Here is a 16,151-nt window from a genome sequence, read left to right as displayed (position 1 = left end):
GCAGATAAATCGCGATGTCAGTTTTGTATGCATGCTGCCATGCGATCATTAGCCGTGGTGCTCCCCGGAGCTAACGCGGCCATAGCAGCTAATCAGTAACCATAATAGTCGTTTACACGTTATAATGGACACACTTCATAACTGTCAGTCTCTGGAACCTATGCACGGAGCCTTATTGGCTATGAAGCACAAAAAAAGTGGGGAGAAATGTCGCAAAACCCACAAGCTAAGGCCCTAACAGCGCTCTACATGGTGATAATGGGCGAGCTAATGCCCTTAAAATCCAGATCTCCTCTTGATTCAAGCCCTTTCAGAGAAGTATAGTATGGCTTTTCTTGGATGCACTAAAGAGCAGGCAGTTCATCATAATTAAGGCAACTTTATGAAAGCAGCTCCCGGGCTGCACTACCTGTGTTAGATGTGTCATCTTTATTAGCCCAAGTACGCTAAGCCAAGCTCTCCATGCACTAATCCCTAGCTAAAGAAACAGCTTTCAAGGAATTAACATCAAAAGTAGAGCCTAGCATGCCGGCGGGGGAGCTTTCGCCAGTTTCAGCCGCAGCTATCTCGCAAGTATTTCAGAGGCTCAGGGATGAAGAGGAAGTTAAACTTAAACTTGTTCCTTGTTCCACCATAAGTCTTTGACCTTGTTCTCAGGTTCCTCTAATAATCCCTTCTCAGATGTGTGCAGATCTTCACAGGATTCGAGAGGGATCTGGGAAGCGGATGCTGCAGGGGTCGCTATGTTCCCCCTCGGGCAGGTCTGTGATTCCCCAATCCATGTAGCACTTATTTCAACCTATGATCATCTCAACCTATGATCAAGTCATCCAGAGTTGAAATCTTTCTGAACACTTAAAAAAATCTAATATTAACCAATATGGTACAGATATGTCTTCCAGTTGCATATGCTATATCATTGCTTTACAAAGCAAAGAAATGTACAAGTATCAGCAACTGTGCTATATTTGGTTGCACTTTTTGTGATTTTTGCTGGAAAGGAGAGTGTCTGGATGAAAGATACAGAAGAAGAATCCATATACTGTATATGCGGAGGCTGCAGTTCATGGCGCCCTGTGTCGCATATTGCTAGAGGGACGGATTATACTTAATGCAAGAAATTTAAAGTTTTGAACAACTAGTAAGGTGAGGATTCTGAGTGAAATAACCTCAGATAACCTACTGGAACTGAGGGATCAGATAATCACAGATTTTTTTTAAAAAAAGGCTGACATCTTAATTGGAGATTTTGAAGGGATCAGAGATGAATGATGGGGTCTGGCAATGTCTATGAATGAAATGATGGACTCTGGTACTGCATTGACTCAGAAACATAACGATTCCAGTAATTATTATTTCGGTAACACTTTAAAATACGGATCCTTCGTTAATGAATAACTACACAGGAACAAATGAGTAACACAATATTAACAATCTAGTAACTACAATTAACTAACAAGTAACTCTGATTAACGAATTAGTAAGTAATAGCACACAGATTTAAGTGGTAGTTCACTATTAACTAATCAATAACTACTATTTTTTAATACTTCACAGAGAACTACTGAATTTTTTTTACAGATTTAAGTGGTAGTTCACTAATAACTAATCAATAACTACTATTTTTCAATACTTCCCAGAGAAATAATGAAAAAAATTCACAATTCATGCAAAACTAATTAATAACTAATGCAGGACAAATTACTAGCACTAGATTAACATTACTGCTAGATACTGTACACTAATTATAAATATGTAATAGCGTAGCAGACTTATGATTTGGGAAAGCTGTCAATAATTAGCCTATGCACTGCTGTCTTTTAGAGAACTATTCATAAACTAAATAATTTTTAAGAATTGTTTTTATAAATGCACTTGTCTGGAACACTTACCCTGTGGCCGATTTTCCCGGCATTCCTCTGGACTGGCTTTGAATAACTAGACTCATCATGGTGAGTACTGGAACATACTGAGTCATCAGCCATCCAAATACCAGTTATTTTATTATTTAACCTACCTCTCAAAATTGTTTTTATGTATGTCTCTTTGCTCATATGTAGATATGTATGTATGTATGTATACATATATATATATATATATATATATATATATATATATATATATATATATATGTATGTATGTGTGTGTGTGTGTGTGTGTGTGTGTGTGTGTGTGTGTGTATATATCCTGTGAATGATTAGATGATTCTACCCTTTCGGGTTGGCTTACTGTAACTACAGCATGGAATCACGATAAATAGTAATTACTCAAGTGTTACTACATACTTCTATCGGAACTATTAATTATTTGGATCCGTATTCTAAAGTGAAGATCATGTTAACTAACTAGTAATGACTCAAGTGTTACTACATACTTCTATAGGAATTACTAATTATTTGGATCCGTATTCTAAAGTGAAGATCATGTTAACTAACTAGTAATGACTCAAGTGTTACTACATACTTCTAAAGAAATTTTCTAAAAGTATAGTATTTAAAAGTTCACAAACAATATCTCATACGCTTGAAATGACTTGTGTTTGGTTGCACAAATCATGACTAGAAAAATTTGTTTAAACATGAGGCATGAAAAAAGTAGCTTTTATAAACATATATTTTATAATTATTTATTAAGCGTCTGGTACCATTTCCATTTAATGCAACAACTTCACATATGTGATGCCTGAACTGGAAAAAACTATTTATTGTCTTCTAGCATACAATATTTAATTGCTGTAATGCCTTCTAATGTCTTTCAGAAGACGACCTAGAGGACCATATCTGTGCTTGTGTCCCAGCCAGTAAGTCCACTCAATAAAAGACAGATGTTCTTTTAGAAGCTGCTCTGTCCTGTTTCCCCTCAGTCGCCAAATTTGGCTTTTGTAGGTTAACCAAGCTCTTTCAATATGTTACGTGTGTCCAACACGTAATTAGTAATTCCTATAGAAGTATGTAGTAACACTTGAGTCATTACTAGTTAGTTAACATGATCTTCACTTTAGAATACGGATCCAAATAATTAGTAGTTCCTATAGGGGTATGTAGTAACACTTGAGTCATTACTAGTTAGTTAACATGATCTTCACTTTAGAATACGGATCCAAATAATTTGTAAGTCCTATAAAAGTATGCATTAACACTTGAGTCATTACTAGTTATCATGATTCCATGCTGTAGTTACTAATGAAGAGCCAACCCGAAAGGGTAGAATCATCTAATCATTCACAGGATATATATACACACACATATTCATATATATATATATATACATATGAACATAAAAACTATTTTGAGAGGTAGGTTAAATAATAAAATAACTGGTATTTGGATGGCTGATGACTCAGTATGTTCCAGTACTCACCATGATGAGTCTAGTTATTCAAAGCCAGTCCAGAGGAATGCCGGAAAATCGGCCACAGGGTAAGTGTTCCAGACAAGTGCATTTATAAAAACAATTCTTAAAAATTATTTAGTTTATGAATAGTTCTCTAAAAGACAGCAGTGCATAGGCTAATTATTGACAGCTTTCCCAAATCATAAGTCTGCTACGCTACATATTGATAATTAGTGTACAGTATCTAGCAGTAATGTTAATCTAGTGCTAGTAATTTTTCCTGCATTAGTTATTAAGTTTTGCATGAATTGTGTTTTTTTTCATTATTTCTCTGGGAAGTATTAAAAAATTGTAGTTATTGATTAGTTATTAGTGAACTACCACTTAAATCTGTAAAAAATTCAGTAGTTCTCTGGGAAGTATTAAAAAAAATAGTAGTTATTGATTAGTTAATAGTGAACTACCACTTAAATCTGTGTGCTATTACTTACTAATTCGTTAATCAGAGTTACTTGTTAGTTAACTGTAGTTACTAGATTGTTAATATTGTGTTACTCATTTGTTCCTGTGTAGTTAACCATTAACGAAGGATCCATATTTTAAAGTGTTACCATTATTTCTAAGGAATACATATTTGTACAGAAATGCTATTCCATTGTAAATGATGAGATCATTTCAATTAAACACATTCAAAACACTTGCAAAAGGTGTGTTTACACTGATTTCAATTAATTTTCACAGTGTCTTTAGAAGCGTCATAAATACAATTAAATAACCAGCCTTACTATTACACAACAACAATAAACAAACAAAAATTGTGTTAACGTATTCCATTCATTAATATTTAAAATACTACTGACAAAACACAAATGACCGGTCAGTACACTGATTTAATCTCAGTAAGTTGTAAGCTGTATGTGTTTAATTCAATAATAAGAATTGACTACTTAGAGTCTTTTCTCTTCATGAATCAGACTACACTCTTTGCATTATGACTGCATGTGAATTCACATATACTCTCTGTGCAGGTAATTCGTTTGAATAATTACTTCACAACCATTAAAAAGCATATTCTATATAGTATGAATGTGTGTAGGATGAATGTAATCCGAACATACAGTTCATTTGTCATGTCATTGTCATGTGACTAACAGTGTCAGTTGTGTCGCCTCACTGCCATTCACAACTCCTCTCTCTTGGTCTCATGGGATAGTAAATTGTCACTTCAGTATCTTAGGTACCAGAAGTAGTAAGTCTTCAAGGTATATTTTAGCTATATGAATACAGTAAATTGGTGCTGAAGCAGGTTGTTAGAAGGAGGGGGAGAATCCACTCCAATAATACAAATAATACCTATTAATAGGCCTATTCTTTAAATTCTTCAAAATAATTCTTGGAATCAGCAGGTGAAATCATTTTGGAATATTCTGATATTAGTAGAACTACATGTTATGTCTATGGTAACATCCTAAACTGTAAAATGACTGTAAAACTATGATATAAACAGCTTAAGTTTTACAAACTTCAGCCTAATAAATGATTATGTATGTTATATATAATTGGTCTGAAAAAAAAAAAAACGGCAGACGGTCTAAATGAAAATGCAAATACTGAGAATAGGTGGCGCTTAAGGAAAAGCCAAATGAACACCAAATAAAAACTACTTGCACAAATCAAAATTTTCACAAATTTTTCATGGCCCCCAGAAATTTTTGTTTCCTAGAGATTTATAGAGAAAATTCTGAATATGCAATGTCAAAAGAAAGAAAAGAAAGAACAGGGCCTAAAAAAAACAAACAGTTTTATTATAGGTTCATGCATTCATGCATTTTTTATCAACAGTTGAATGTGGGTAAGTTTAATAAAAAAAAGGCAACATTTTAAACAAAAAGCTGAGAAAATCGTGTTTTTGTCAAAGACTACAACGTGGATAAGCAATGCTTTTATCGCTTGCTTTTGCTTCTTTTTTTGCCTGTGTTTTCATCCAGAAATTCTATACTCTTTCGGAAGATGCGTAACAGCGCCCCCTACCACATAACAGTGAAAACACGGAAAGCCAGAAAATTACGTCAATGTCAGGGCAGCGTTGTCTCATAAATGATAGAAAGTTCCCTTAATGGTGTGGAAAGAGTTTATGTAAGGGTGAGGTCAAATTTAGAGTTGCTCGGCAAAAAATTCACGGGTGAAATCCAGTCATTCCAAAAGGAATCCACACAATCGGGAGTTTCATGTGAGGGCGTAAATGTTCAAGTTGGCCGCATTGACCAACAGAATGTTGCTTGGTTTGATAGTGACTTCTGTGTGAGCTGTGCTATACACAACTGACAATAGAAAATGGACCTGGGAAATTTTGCTAATGTGACCATACCTCGAAAGCTGACAAGTTTGCTGCACTGAGGAAAACGGAACGTCAATCGGTTCTTTTTGGTTTTGAAAATCACCATGAAATGTATAGCTCTGTATTATTTATGCAGGTCAACTATTGTTGATTCATTCATTTCTTATTTTATTTCTCCCAAGGTATTTTAGATGAAACATCTGTTGCCACCCTGAAACCCAAGACTGATTGAGAGAGTTGTCAGCATCACGGCAACAAAGCGCACAGCTTATTACATTGTTTGCTACCCAGCCTCAATGAGCCCTATTACAGTAGAGCGCTCTGCATGCTGATGTTCAGAAGCGTTCAGACCATCGGTAATTTAATTCAAGGCCTTCTGCACCTTTTCAATGAACCATCTCTCATCTTTTCCACCTGGGCATCTGTTTCACACCAAAGCTTGCTTTCACAACCAGGAGGATTAGCGCAGTGGTGAGAAAAAAAGAAAAAAAACGGCGTAAAAAACATTCGACATGGTTTCAAGCAACTGCGTCGAGCCTGTTTAAATGAAAACACGGCTGCCGCAGACGTTCGCAATGCTCACTCCAATCTGTGTTATAAGTGAACATCTTGTTCTGAGAACTCGGTAAACATATCAAGTTATCTCCCTAGCTGTACCTGAATGCTTAACTACTGTGACAGCCCAACCTGCTCGCAGAAATGACTGACGTCCCGGCGCATTTACACATTTGTTTCTGCTCCTCAATCTGTTTTATCTGTCAGTCTCTTCACACCCATCAAGACGCTGTCTTCAGGATGAAAGCTGCTGATCAGCAACCTGTGTTTGAAGCGCACGGTTCAAATTGGCTGAAATAAAATCGCAAAATGAAAACTGTCGGAAAAGATTGAGTATTTTAATCTGCACAGGATATTATCCTTTCAACGGTAACCTGCAAAAAGTTTAGCTTAATTCCTTTCATTGCAGAGCAATAAAAAAGAATCAATTTGCAATCAAAATGATGTACTAAGCCTGATGTGAGCTAGGCTACGTGATTTATTTATTTTATTTTTCTGAGAGGAGAACTGGTTGGTTGCATCTCTAGTGTTGTGGAAGTCAGCCCAGCATGGTGTCGGAGTGAGGCAGCGAAACCCTGATTACTTCAGTGGTTTTGTAGCATGACTGGCCACTTCAATCTGACTTCTGCCTTTCGAAAAATACTGCTGAAGGGAAACGCAACGAGATTTACAGCAAAACCCACTGATGAATCACACAAGAGGCAGATAAATGAACAAAAATGTTCAACCGAACACTTGTCTTGGTGCCTAGAATGCTTGACACTGCTAAAGAGCTTTCTCAGATTGCGTTGTAGAAGTAACTCTAAGGTATTTTGAGAGTCAACAGTCTAAACCAGAAAGAATATATTGAGATGAAAGAGAGAGAGAGAGAGAGAGAGAGAAAAGAAAAGCAAGAAATATAACACATAATTAGCACATGATATAATATATCAGGATATAATAGATAGTTCACCTTAAAAGCCATTCAGACTGCACAGCCAAAAGTTTCACTCATAATTGTCTAATATGGAAAATCATACATTTAGGACCTTGTGGTACTGTAATAGATTATGAGGATATGATGATGCCGCGATTGTGTTTTCCATACACACAGAGACTGAGAGAGAGGATGTTGATCTATTTGAGTCTTGGTGAAGTTTCTTCTATGATAGTTTTCGAAAGCTTTGCAAATATTTTTACAGATTTCAAAATTCAACTATTTGCTTCGTATACAAGCACGTGAGATGTTATTAAAGGGTTGGTTCACCATCCTAGGTCTATATGACTTTCTTCTTTAAGCCGAACACAGTCGGAGTTATTATAAAAATATATATCCTAGCTCTCTTCCAAGCTTTATAATGGGAATAAATGGTACTTTGTTTTTTGAAGCCCAAAAAACTGCATCCATCCATACTGCTCCAGGGGGGTAATAAAGGCCCCCTGAAGTGAAGCGATGCGTTTTTTAAGAAAAATATCCATATTTATAACTTTATAAACTCTAATCACTAGCTTCTGGTAACGGCCGTCCACACGTTTCAAACAAATCTGGGCAAACTAAAGGTCCTCTGACATTTCTCTTTATAATTTCTCATTTTAGACTTCTAATTCGTGACCGGTGTTTCATTTTGCTCTATCCTCTGCGCTTCCGCGTTCGTCAATACGTCATGCGTCGGGTCAGAGTTCACTCTTCCACAGGAACTAGACTCGCATACGGCAGTTACTGGAAGCCAGTCATTATAGTTTATAGCTATTTTTCTTACAAAAACGCATCACCGCAACACACCCCCTGGAGCCGTATGGAGCACTTTAATGATGGATGGATGCACATTTTTGGGCTTCAAAAAACAAGGTACCATTCACTCCCATTATAAATCTTGGAAGAGGATATTTTTTAATATAACTCTGATTGTGTTTGGCTGAAAGAAAAAAAGTAATATACTATATGTACACCTAGGATGGCTTGAGGGTGAGTAAATTATGGAATAATTTTCATTTTTGGGTGATCTAACACTTTAAACACCACACAAATATTTCAACACATTTTGATGACAAATTTCAGTATTTTTAGCATACTGCAACAGCACATTAATGATAATGTGATTCTATTATCTGGCATTTGTCACAATATTTGGTCAGAGGGACAGAGTAATACTGAAGGGAGCATTTTGCATTATGTGAAGCTCATTAAATCAATACAGTAAATTAAAATAAAATAAAATAATTTTATGGACCTATTTTATGACCTTTAAGATTTTTTTAGATTTTTCTTTTGAGGTGAAATGTGACAGACATTTTTTTTGTGACACCCTGCATTTTTTTTATGAGCAGCGTTGCTCTTGGGATCACTAAATCATTGCACATTAAGTAATTGTCATAAATGAACAGAAACATGGAAATAGGTGAGAAACATCTTTTCCAAGACTATCCATGCTTCAAGAAGAGCTTAATATTTGCCATGTGACTTATATTGGAAGGGGTTAAGGCCAGTGGTTTTTAACAGGAGGCCTTTAACAGGAAATCTTCAAAGGGGGACGCATGATAATTTAAAGGTATTATTAATATTAAAATAATCTCACTCTAATCTAAATTGAAATGCAAAAAAAACATAAAATCAAGATGATGAAATCACAAGCAAATTATGAAAGAGTTTCCATTTTAAGGTGAGCTAAGTCAATTTAGCTCGCTAGATGTTTGATTTATTACAGAATTTGTTGTCTTTAAGATAACTTTAAACTATTACTGATCATGTTTGATAATTAAGTATAAAATTAAAAAAATGAGTTTGATTAAGAGTTTAGGTCTTTGTTTATCATTTTTATTATTAAATGTAATCTTAAATCAAAAAGCAAAGCATAAATCATCCTCAAATAACAATAAATCCATGTAAATAAGCATTTCACTAATTAAAAAAGTTTTACACAAAGAAGTACTGTATCTAATACTTAGAACAATATTTTTATATTATGTAAACTCAAATGAGTTAAAGACTCCAGAAGCCTATAAAAGCTGTTTTATTTGACATACAACAGGTCACCGTGACCAACTGAATGCTACTTGCAGAACTTTATCTTCCATTATTGTACTTTTTGCATGTAAAATAAACTAATTGGTAACACTAAGACAAAATAGTGCATGGTAGTACATTGTAAAAAATTATATGATCAATAAGTTACGACAACATTTGTTTTCACATTGCTTTAACTCCTTTTTATAAGTTATACAAGACTCAACTCATTTTTAAGTCAGTTTAATGTAATTTAAGTTGAAAACCCAAGTTGATTGTGCTTAAAAATTTAAGGCAGCAACTTTTTTTTTTACAGTGTATTTTCCATCAGAACTACATGTTTAATCTCTAGAAGTTGCTGAACTATTGCAATTACATCCATTAAAGGAAATAATTCCTTTTAAATTCATGACCATTCCATCAGAATTTACTCTAAAGCACGCTCTTATTTAATGTCTATGGTGATCGCTCAAAGACAAGCATAGGCAGGAAGTGAGAGGAGATCTGGACCGTGGTGATTTTTACATGAGCTGGGTGCCGGTGACCCAAGCTGTGCGTGGGCAGGTGAGCTGAGACACAACTCGTTACTGTGAGCTCCCACGCTTCCTAAACAGATGGATGCAGGCTCACACGCACACATACACACAGATGGCACGCATGGACAATACACACAACCAACCAACACGCTAACTCACCTTAATTAATGGTCCTATCAGGCGACCTGACACGCCAAATTATCAAATCTAAGTGCCAACCTCCCCATACGGTCACATTCGTTGTCCCAGATTTATTTATGCCACTTATTCACCCAGTTTTTTTTTAAATGTTTTTGTCCTGCTGCACCTATTTTTTTTTTCCTCTCTTCACAACACATATTTCATATTTGGTGTCCAAGAATGCTAATTTCTTTGTAATGAATGGCTTCTTTCCCATTTTTCTATGTAAATTCTTCTGCCAAATAACTGGAGTACCATCGGACTGAAATTTTCAGGTCATACCACAGATTTCTGGTTGGAATCAGGTCTGGGCTCTGGCTGGGGCGTTTGTGAGTGCCAACCTTACTTTTCAAGTCATTTCATCAGCTTGTGTTCCGTGATGTGGGTCATTGTCCTGGTGAAAAATGTATCTTTACCCTAAATAAATACTGTGCATTGACTAAAACAGGTTCTCCTGAAGGATTTGCTTGAATTTGGCTCCATCCACACTGCTCTGGCTGGCAACAGGCGTTTCTTTCTTTTTTTCCAAGGTGTTGGTGTGTGTTTAGTTTGTGCCAAACATATTACATTCTTTTCAGGCCACAACTAGTAGACCACAACATTTTCTTTCAAAGGGTTTCAGGTTTTGTCACATGGCTTCTAGCGATCCCCAGGCATGACTTAATGTTGGCCTTCTTCAGAAGTAGTTTCCTTCTAGCCATTCTCCCAAAGAGGCCAAATCTGTGAAGAAAGTGTTGATGCCTGGACAGGTTCTTCCATTTCAGCATAAAATCTCTTCAGCTCTGTCAGTGTTGTAGCCAGCTCACGGTCACCTCTCAGACAAAAGCCCTTTTTGTCTGGACGCCTGGGCTTGTCGAATGACCTGATTGTAGCGCTGTCTGGATTGGGCTTTTTTTTTTTTTTGAAGTTCATTCCTGGACGACACAGTGCTATTATACATCCTGTTTCTATTTTTGATGAGCTGCAAAGCTACTCAACCAAAGCAGTCTTCAGCTTGTGTCTGAAATAAAATGATTTCATTTGCAAATATATAGGAAAACACTTTAAAAAAAAAAGCCCACACACTGTAAAAATGAAATAACAACATCAATTGCAAGATAAAACCACTGCTTTAATGAATAAAATTGGTAAACATTTCAATCACTTGACCATAGTTAATAGGCTTGTTGACTTGAACCGGCGCTGCACAGACCGATCGGTTTATGACATCAAAGTACCGCGTATTTTGATGTCATTCACCCATCGGTTTGTGCAGCACTAGTTCAAGTCAACAAGCCTAATGCTTAGTGTAGGAGCCATCCTAATATGAGGAGTCACATGATTACATGGATCACATGACCAACCAAACTAGGGTCTACTAACAATCCAAACAACAAATTTGAACAATAATGCTAAATTAACTGCATAATCCAATAAAGATTCAATAATGGAGTTTTTTGGTCTACACACGTTAAGGAACCGTGAGTTCTTGGCCATTTGCAATTATTAAACAATTAGTTTTGGCCCTCAAATTTTTATTTTTTTTTATGCCAAGGACCACCTGTCTGTATCGGTTCAGCTATACAGTACATTTCAAAACTCATTTATACTTATAATAGACATATTGTCACTGTACAATAAAAAAACAACAACATGTACTAGGCAAGTACGGAGTATGTAAACAGTGTGGAAATGCAGGAAATGGAGTAGCCGAACACAATGAATAATCACAACTTAACTTATATTCAATTATATGAATTATATTCATTGAATTTTCAACATCATTACTCCAGTCTTCAGGGTCACATGATCCTTCAGACATCATTCTAATATATGGATTTGTTTCTCAAGAAAAATTTCATCTTATTATGTTGAAAACAGCTGTGCTGCTTAAAAATTTTGTGAAAACCATGATTTTTATTTTAATCTTATTTTTTTAGGATTGAGGAAAAAGAAAGAAACAACATTTAATTGAATTAGAAATCTTTTGTGACAAAGAACGTGTTTACTGTCACTTTTGCACAATTTACACAATGTAATTGGTTCTTGTTGAATAAGAGTAAAGAAAAAAGAAATCGTACTGGCCCCAAACTTTTGTTTGTACATGTATTTTATTATATATTATTGTAGGTGAGTTTCTTTGCAGAGGGTTAAAAGCTTTGTTAGTCTTTTGATAAACTTCTCCAGGGTTTTTTTATGACTATAACTTCACCTTGACGTCTCGCAGAAAGCTCCTTGGTCTTTGTGACAGCTTTTGTTTTTAGATCTCACAAAGCCAGAGATAGTTATTTAGCAATCAAACAACTGAACACAGGATGTGGTGGATTCAAGAACACACATGCGCCTTGTTAACGCGAGGCTCAATCTCTCAAGATAATTGAATATCTCGCTCAATTTAGGCTGTTAAAGCAAAGGCAGGTGAATGTTTAGCAATTACATAATTTTCAGGTGAAATTCATATTATAGAGAGGATTAGTAGGAAAAAATCTTCTGTGAATGTTCCAATCTGATATCAATAAAGCAGTAAAAGGAGCATTCAATGTAAGTTGAAGCCACTGCATGTTGCATGAGCAGACTGGACAGTGTTATACTTCTTCTGAGATGTGAAAGCGAGAGTCACTGATGGGGTTTCTGGCATAGATTAGAAAACACAAGAGCCAAACAAATCATTTTCAATATGGTGGTCTCTAAGAGACAGGCAGACCCGTCTTGTCAACCACTCTTTAGAGTTGAAGCACACTGAGGCAAGAGAACTCTTGCCTGCTTCTCCCTGCATTGAGCCCTTACTGGCCGACAAAGCACAATAATCCACATTAGATGCTCCAGTGGTGCTGGTGTCTACTGGGGCCCACAGTCGATTGACTGAGCTGAACCTTCTCCATACACAGGCCCACACTGTGTGATTGACAGCCATATTGTTGTAGTCCCAGCTTTCTCGGGCCTGTTGTTGTGGCGCGCAGTGGGCGCTGCTCTGTGCGGGTAGGGGGCGGCCAGGGGGGTTTCTACTTACATCTGCAGGTGGCATATTTGAGCATTTAATATCTTTATTTGCAGGATGTTGGTCTTGAGACAGAGGGTGATGCTATTGCTGAAGGGTCAGAAGATTTCATTGCTGTGTAGCCCTGCTGAAAAGAACTAGCATGGATTTCCAAACTGGTTAGTTCTTGTTTGGTGCTGGTCTAGCCGGTGGCCATGTTGTTCAGCAGTAAAATATTTTGATATGGTTTTCTGTTTCACTATTCCGGATTTGTGAAGCTTTAAATCAGGCCAAGTATTCAGGGTGTTAGGTTATTTTCTTGTAAAGTTTAATGGTAGCAATTTAAAATAATTGTATATGTTTAATTTGCAGCTCTCTGGAATACTTGATTCTGATCACTCAAATCAAGCACATTCAGCAGTAAGATATTTCCTCAGCGTTGTCATATAAGTCCGTTTATTCAGGAAACTGAGGGGATGTTTACACGACACAATTTTTAATGAAAAAAAAAACGTTTTATGTGTTTTGGCTGTTCATTTACATGACAACAGCTTTTTTCAGGTCTGAAAACGCAAGCTTTTGAAAACGGGTTTCAAAGTGCAAGTTTTTGAAAACGATACCGTCCTCACGTTAAAAAAATAAAATAAAATAAAAAAGTGAATTTGTGAAAATGTGTCATACGTAACCGTATTACGTGTTCAGTAAATACATTTAATATATTTGTGAAATTTCTATCAACATTTTTGAGAATGGAGAATTAAACTGATCTGTTTCAAGAACCACAAATATTACTTAATTCGAATCAATATTATTAATATATTTAACACACTCTTAAGAAATTGAGTAAGTTTCCTCAATTAATACAATGCACCCCTCCCCCACCTTCTGACGTGACGAAAACTCAACGGTTGAGTGAGTTAGTGCGGGCTGTTTGAATTCTCTTCAGTCTCCAGAACAGTTCTCTCTTCTCAGTGGCGCAGAATTGCATTAAATTCAGATTTAAATAGCTTTATTGGCATGAAAAAAAAAAAAAAGGCTTTACATTGCCAAAGTTGACAAAGTTGAGTGATTGACAGCGCTCTGGTCTAATGGCATTGGTCATTGTCTGATACAGTACCTCTTGTACTGTAGGCTACAGTACAGATTCTGTACAGTAATCTAGCCCAATGTTGTTTGGGGTGGCTGGGGACACAGGTGGGGTCGCACTCAGAAGGTTGACCCAGTATCTGCTCCTCTGGGGAACATGGATCTCAAAGATCTTTATAGCAAGCAATGGAGGCAAGTCCAAAGCCTCGCTGAAACTTTTTGGAGACGCTGGAAGCAAGAGAACTTGGAGACGCTCCAGCCCCGCAAGAAGTGGAAATCAGAAAGACCGAACCTGGAAGTTGGAGATGTGGTACTCCTTAAAGACACTCAAGTTAAAAGGAATGAGTGGCCCACAGGTGTTATTGTGGAAAGGCAGGATTCGGAAAGTCAATGTGAAGATCATGAGACAGGGTACTCCCAAGGTGTATTCAAGACCTGTTTCAGACGTTGTGCTGCTTCTCAGTAAAGGGACATATGGTATTATTTAATACCAGGCGGGGAGTGTTCTGCCCCCACTTTGTGTTGCATTAGAGACATCTAGTGGTGTAAAGTTGTATTGCATTTGATTTTTCATATTTTAGTCCCTCCTCTCTTGCCGTTGATTTCCTGTTTGCTTCTGACTCTAGTCTACTGAGAGGACATGCAGCAGTTACTCTTTTCTTTGTTCTTTGCCTTTGATAGTTTTTGAAGTTCTAAGTCTGTAAGTATTTCTGTAGGAAGTATATCTACTTTGCTATAGTCTTTGTGTATTGTCCGTTTTAGCATAATATGTATGTTGTATTAATAGATGCTAATCGCGAGAAGCATTTCTCCATAGACACCCATGTTAAAGTTAACTTAAATGCTTACTAGTCCTGCAAGTCTCATTATAATGTCTAATTTTTCTTATGGGATAGCTATATGTTAGACTTGAGTTGCACATTCATGTATATGTATATATGGGCAGTTTGTAATGCCATATTGTTATGTTTTTACGCTAACCTGTCAAAGCAAGAGCAGAATAGGCGCTATAGAAAATAAAGTTTATTATTGTTATTACTTGAATACTGTAAAAATAGTGCAGTCCAACTGCAAAAGCCAAAAAGGTAAAATAAAATTCTTAATGAAAGTTTTTTTTTTCATGATGCTGCTTCAGCATCATGTCTTCCTGCTGGCTCTGGCCTGAGGACTTTGTCCACATCACAGTCAATGTTGTCTCCTGCCAGACAAAGGGAAAAACCTTCTTGTCTGAGACATCCAGCCTTGACAACACTGTTCACACCTTGCTATTTCTTGACCTCTTCCTCCTCTCCCTCTCAGATTGTTTCCATATATTGTTCATATCATCAGTGCACCTGTGTCACCTGTACACTCTGAACTGGCTCATATTATACAGTTGGTTTGATCACATCATTAGAAATCAGTGTGAACAATTTTGAATCGTTTGAATTGCAAAAAGAGAATTGCAAAAAGAGTGCAGGAGATTTGCAAACAGTGTCTAACTGCCTGAACTTGTTTACGGTTTTGCAGAAATAGTAATTTATTTGACAAATTGGTTTAGGCTATTGAGAATTTGATTCAGAGAAGTTTAGTGTTTTAGCAATTCAGAAAAACTGTAAAAGGCTTATTCAAGTAGGCTACAGTACAGCAGGATGCAGTAAATATTTTAGTGTTGTTTTAGGTGTACAATATCTATATGTATTGCCTAAGGCAATTTGCCTTTAATGTCCATTTATAGCCTTTACACATCAGCTTGGATACTTGCATGGTTAAAAAACTGGTAATTTCAAGACACTGACGTCACGTCAGGTCGTCACGTGGTTCACCCGTTCAGTAAGACGCTCAAAAGTACAAGACATTCGAATAGACGTTCGGATAGAAGTTCGATCAGTCTGTCGTTCATTCGGATGATTGATTTTGGCACGGAGTGTGCGCCATAAAACGCAGGACGGCGGTCTGAAGTTTGAAGTTCACCCGCAGAACGTGAGTTCATCTCCGGCGCGAGAACCAGCGCTAATACGGTGGAAATTGGATAACAGATGGTTGATTACACTTGAATTACATTTTTAGTTTTTACTTCTAATATTTTTGTTACTAGTGCAAAATGCCTGTGCAAAATCAGTTTTTGTGTGTGTTTTTAGTAATTGTTGATTTGGTGCCCGTGAAAGAGACTGTGAACGCATCAAAATCAGTTTTTGTGTGTGT

The sequence above is a fragment of the Abramis brama genome (assembly GCF_963993115.1).
Source record: "Abramis brama genome assembly, chromosome: 25".
Lineage (NCBI taxonomy): Eukaryota > Metazoa > Chordata > Actinopteri > Cypriniformes > Leuciscidae > Abramis > Abramis brama.
Note: the sequence above shows the minus strand (reverse complement) of the source record.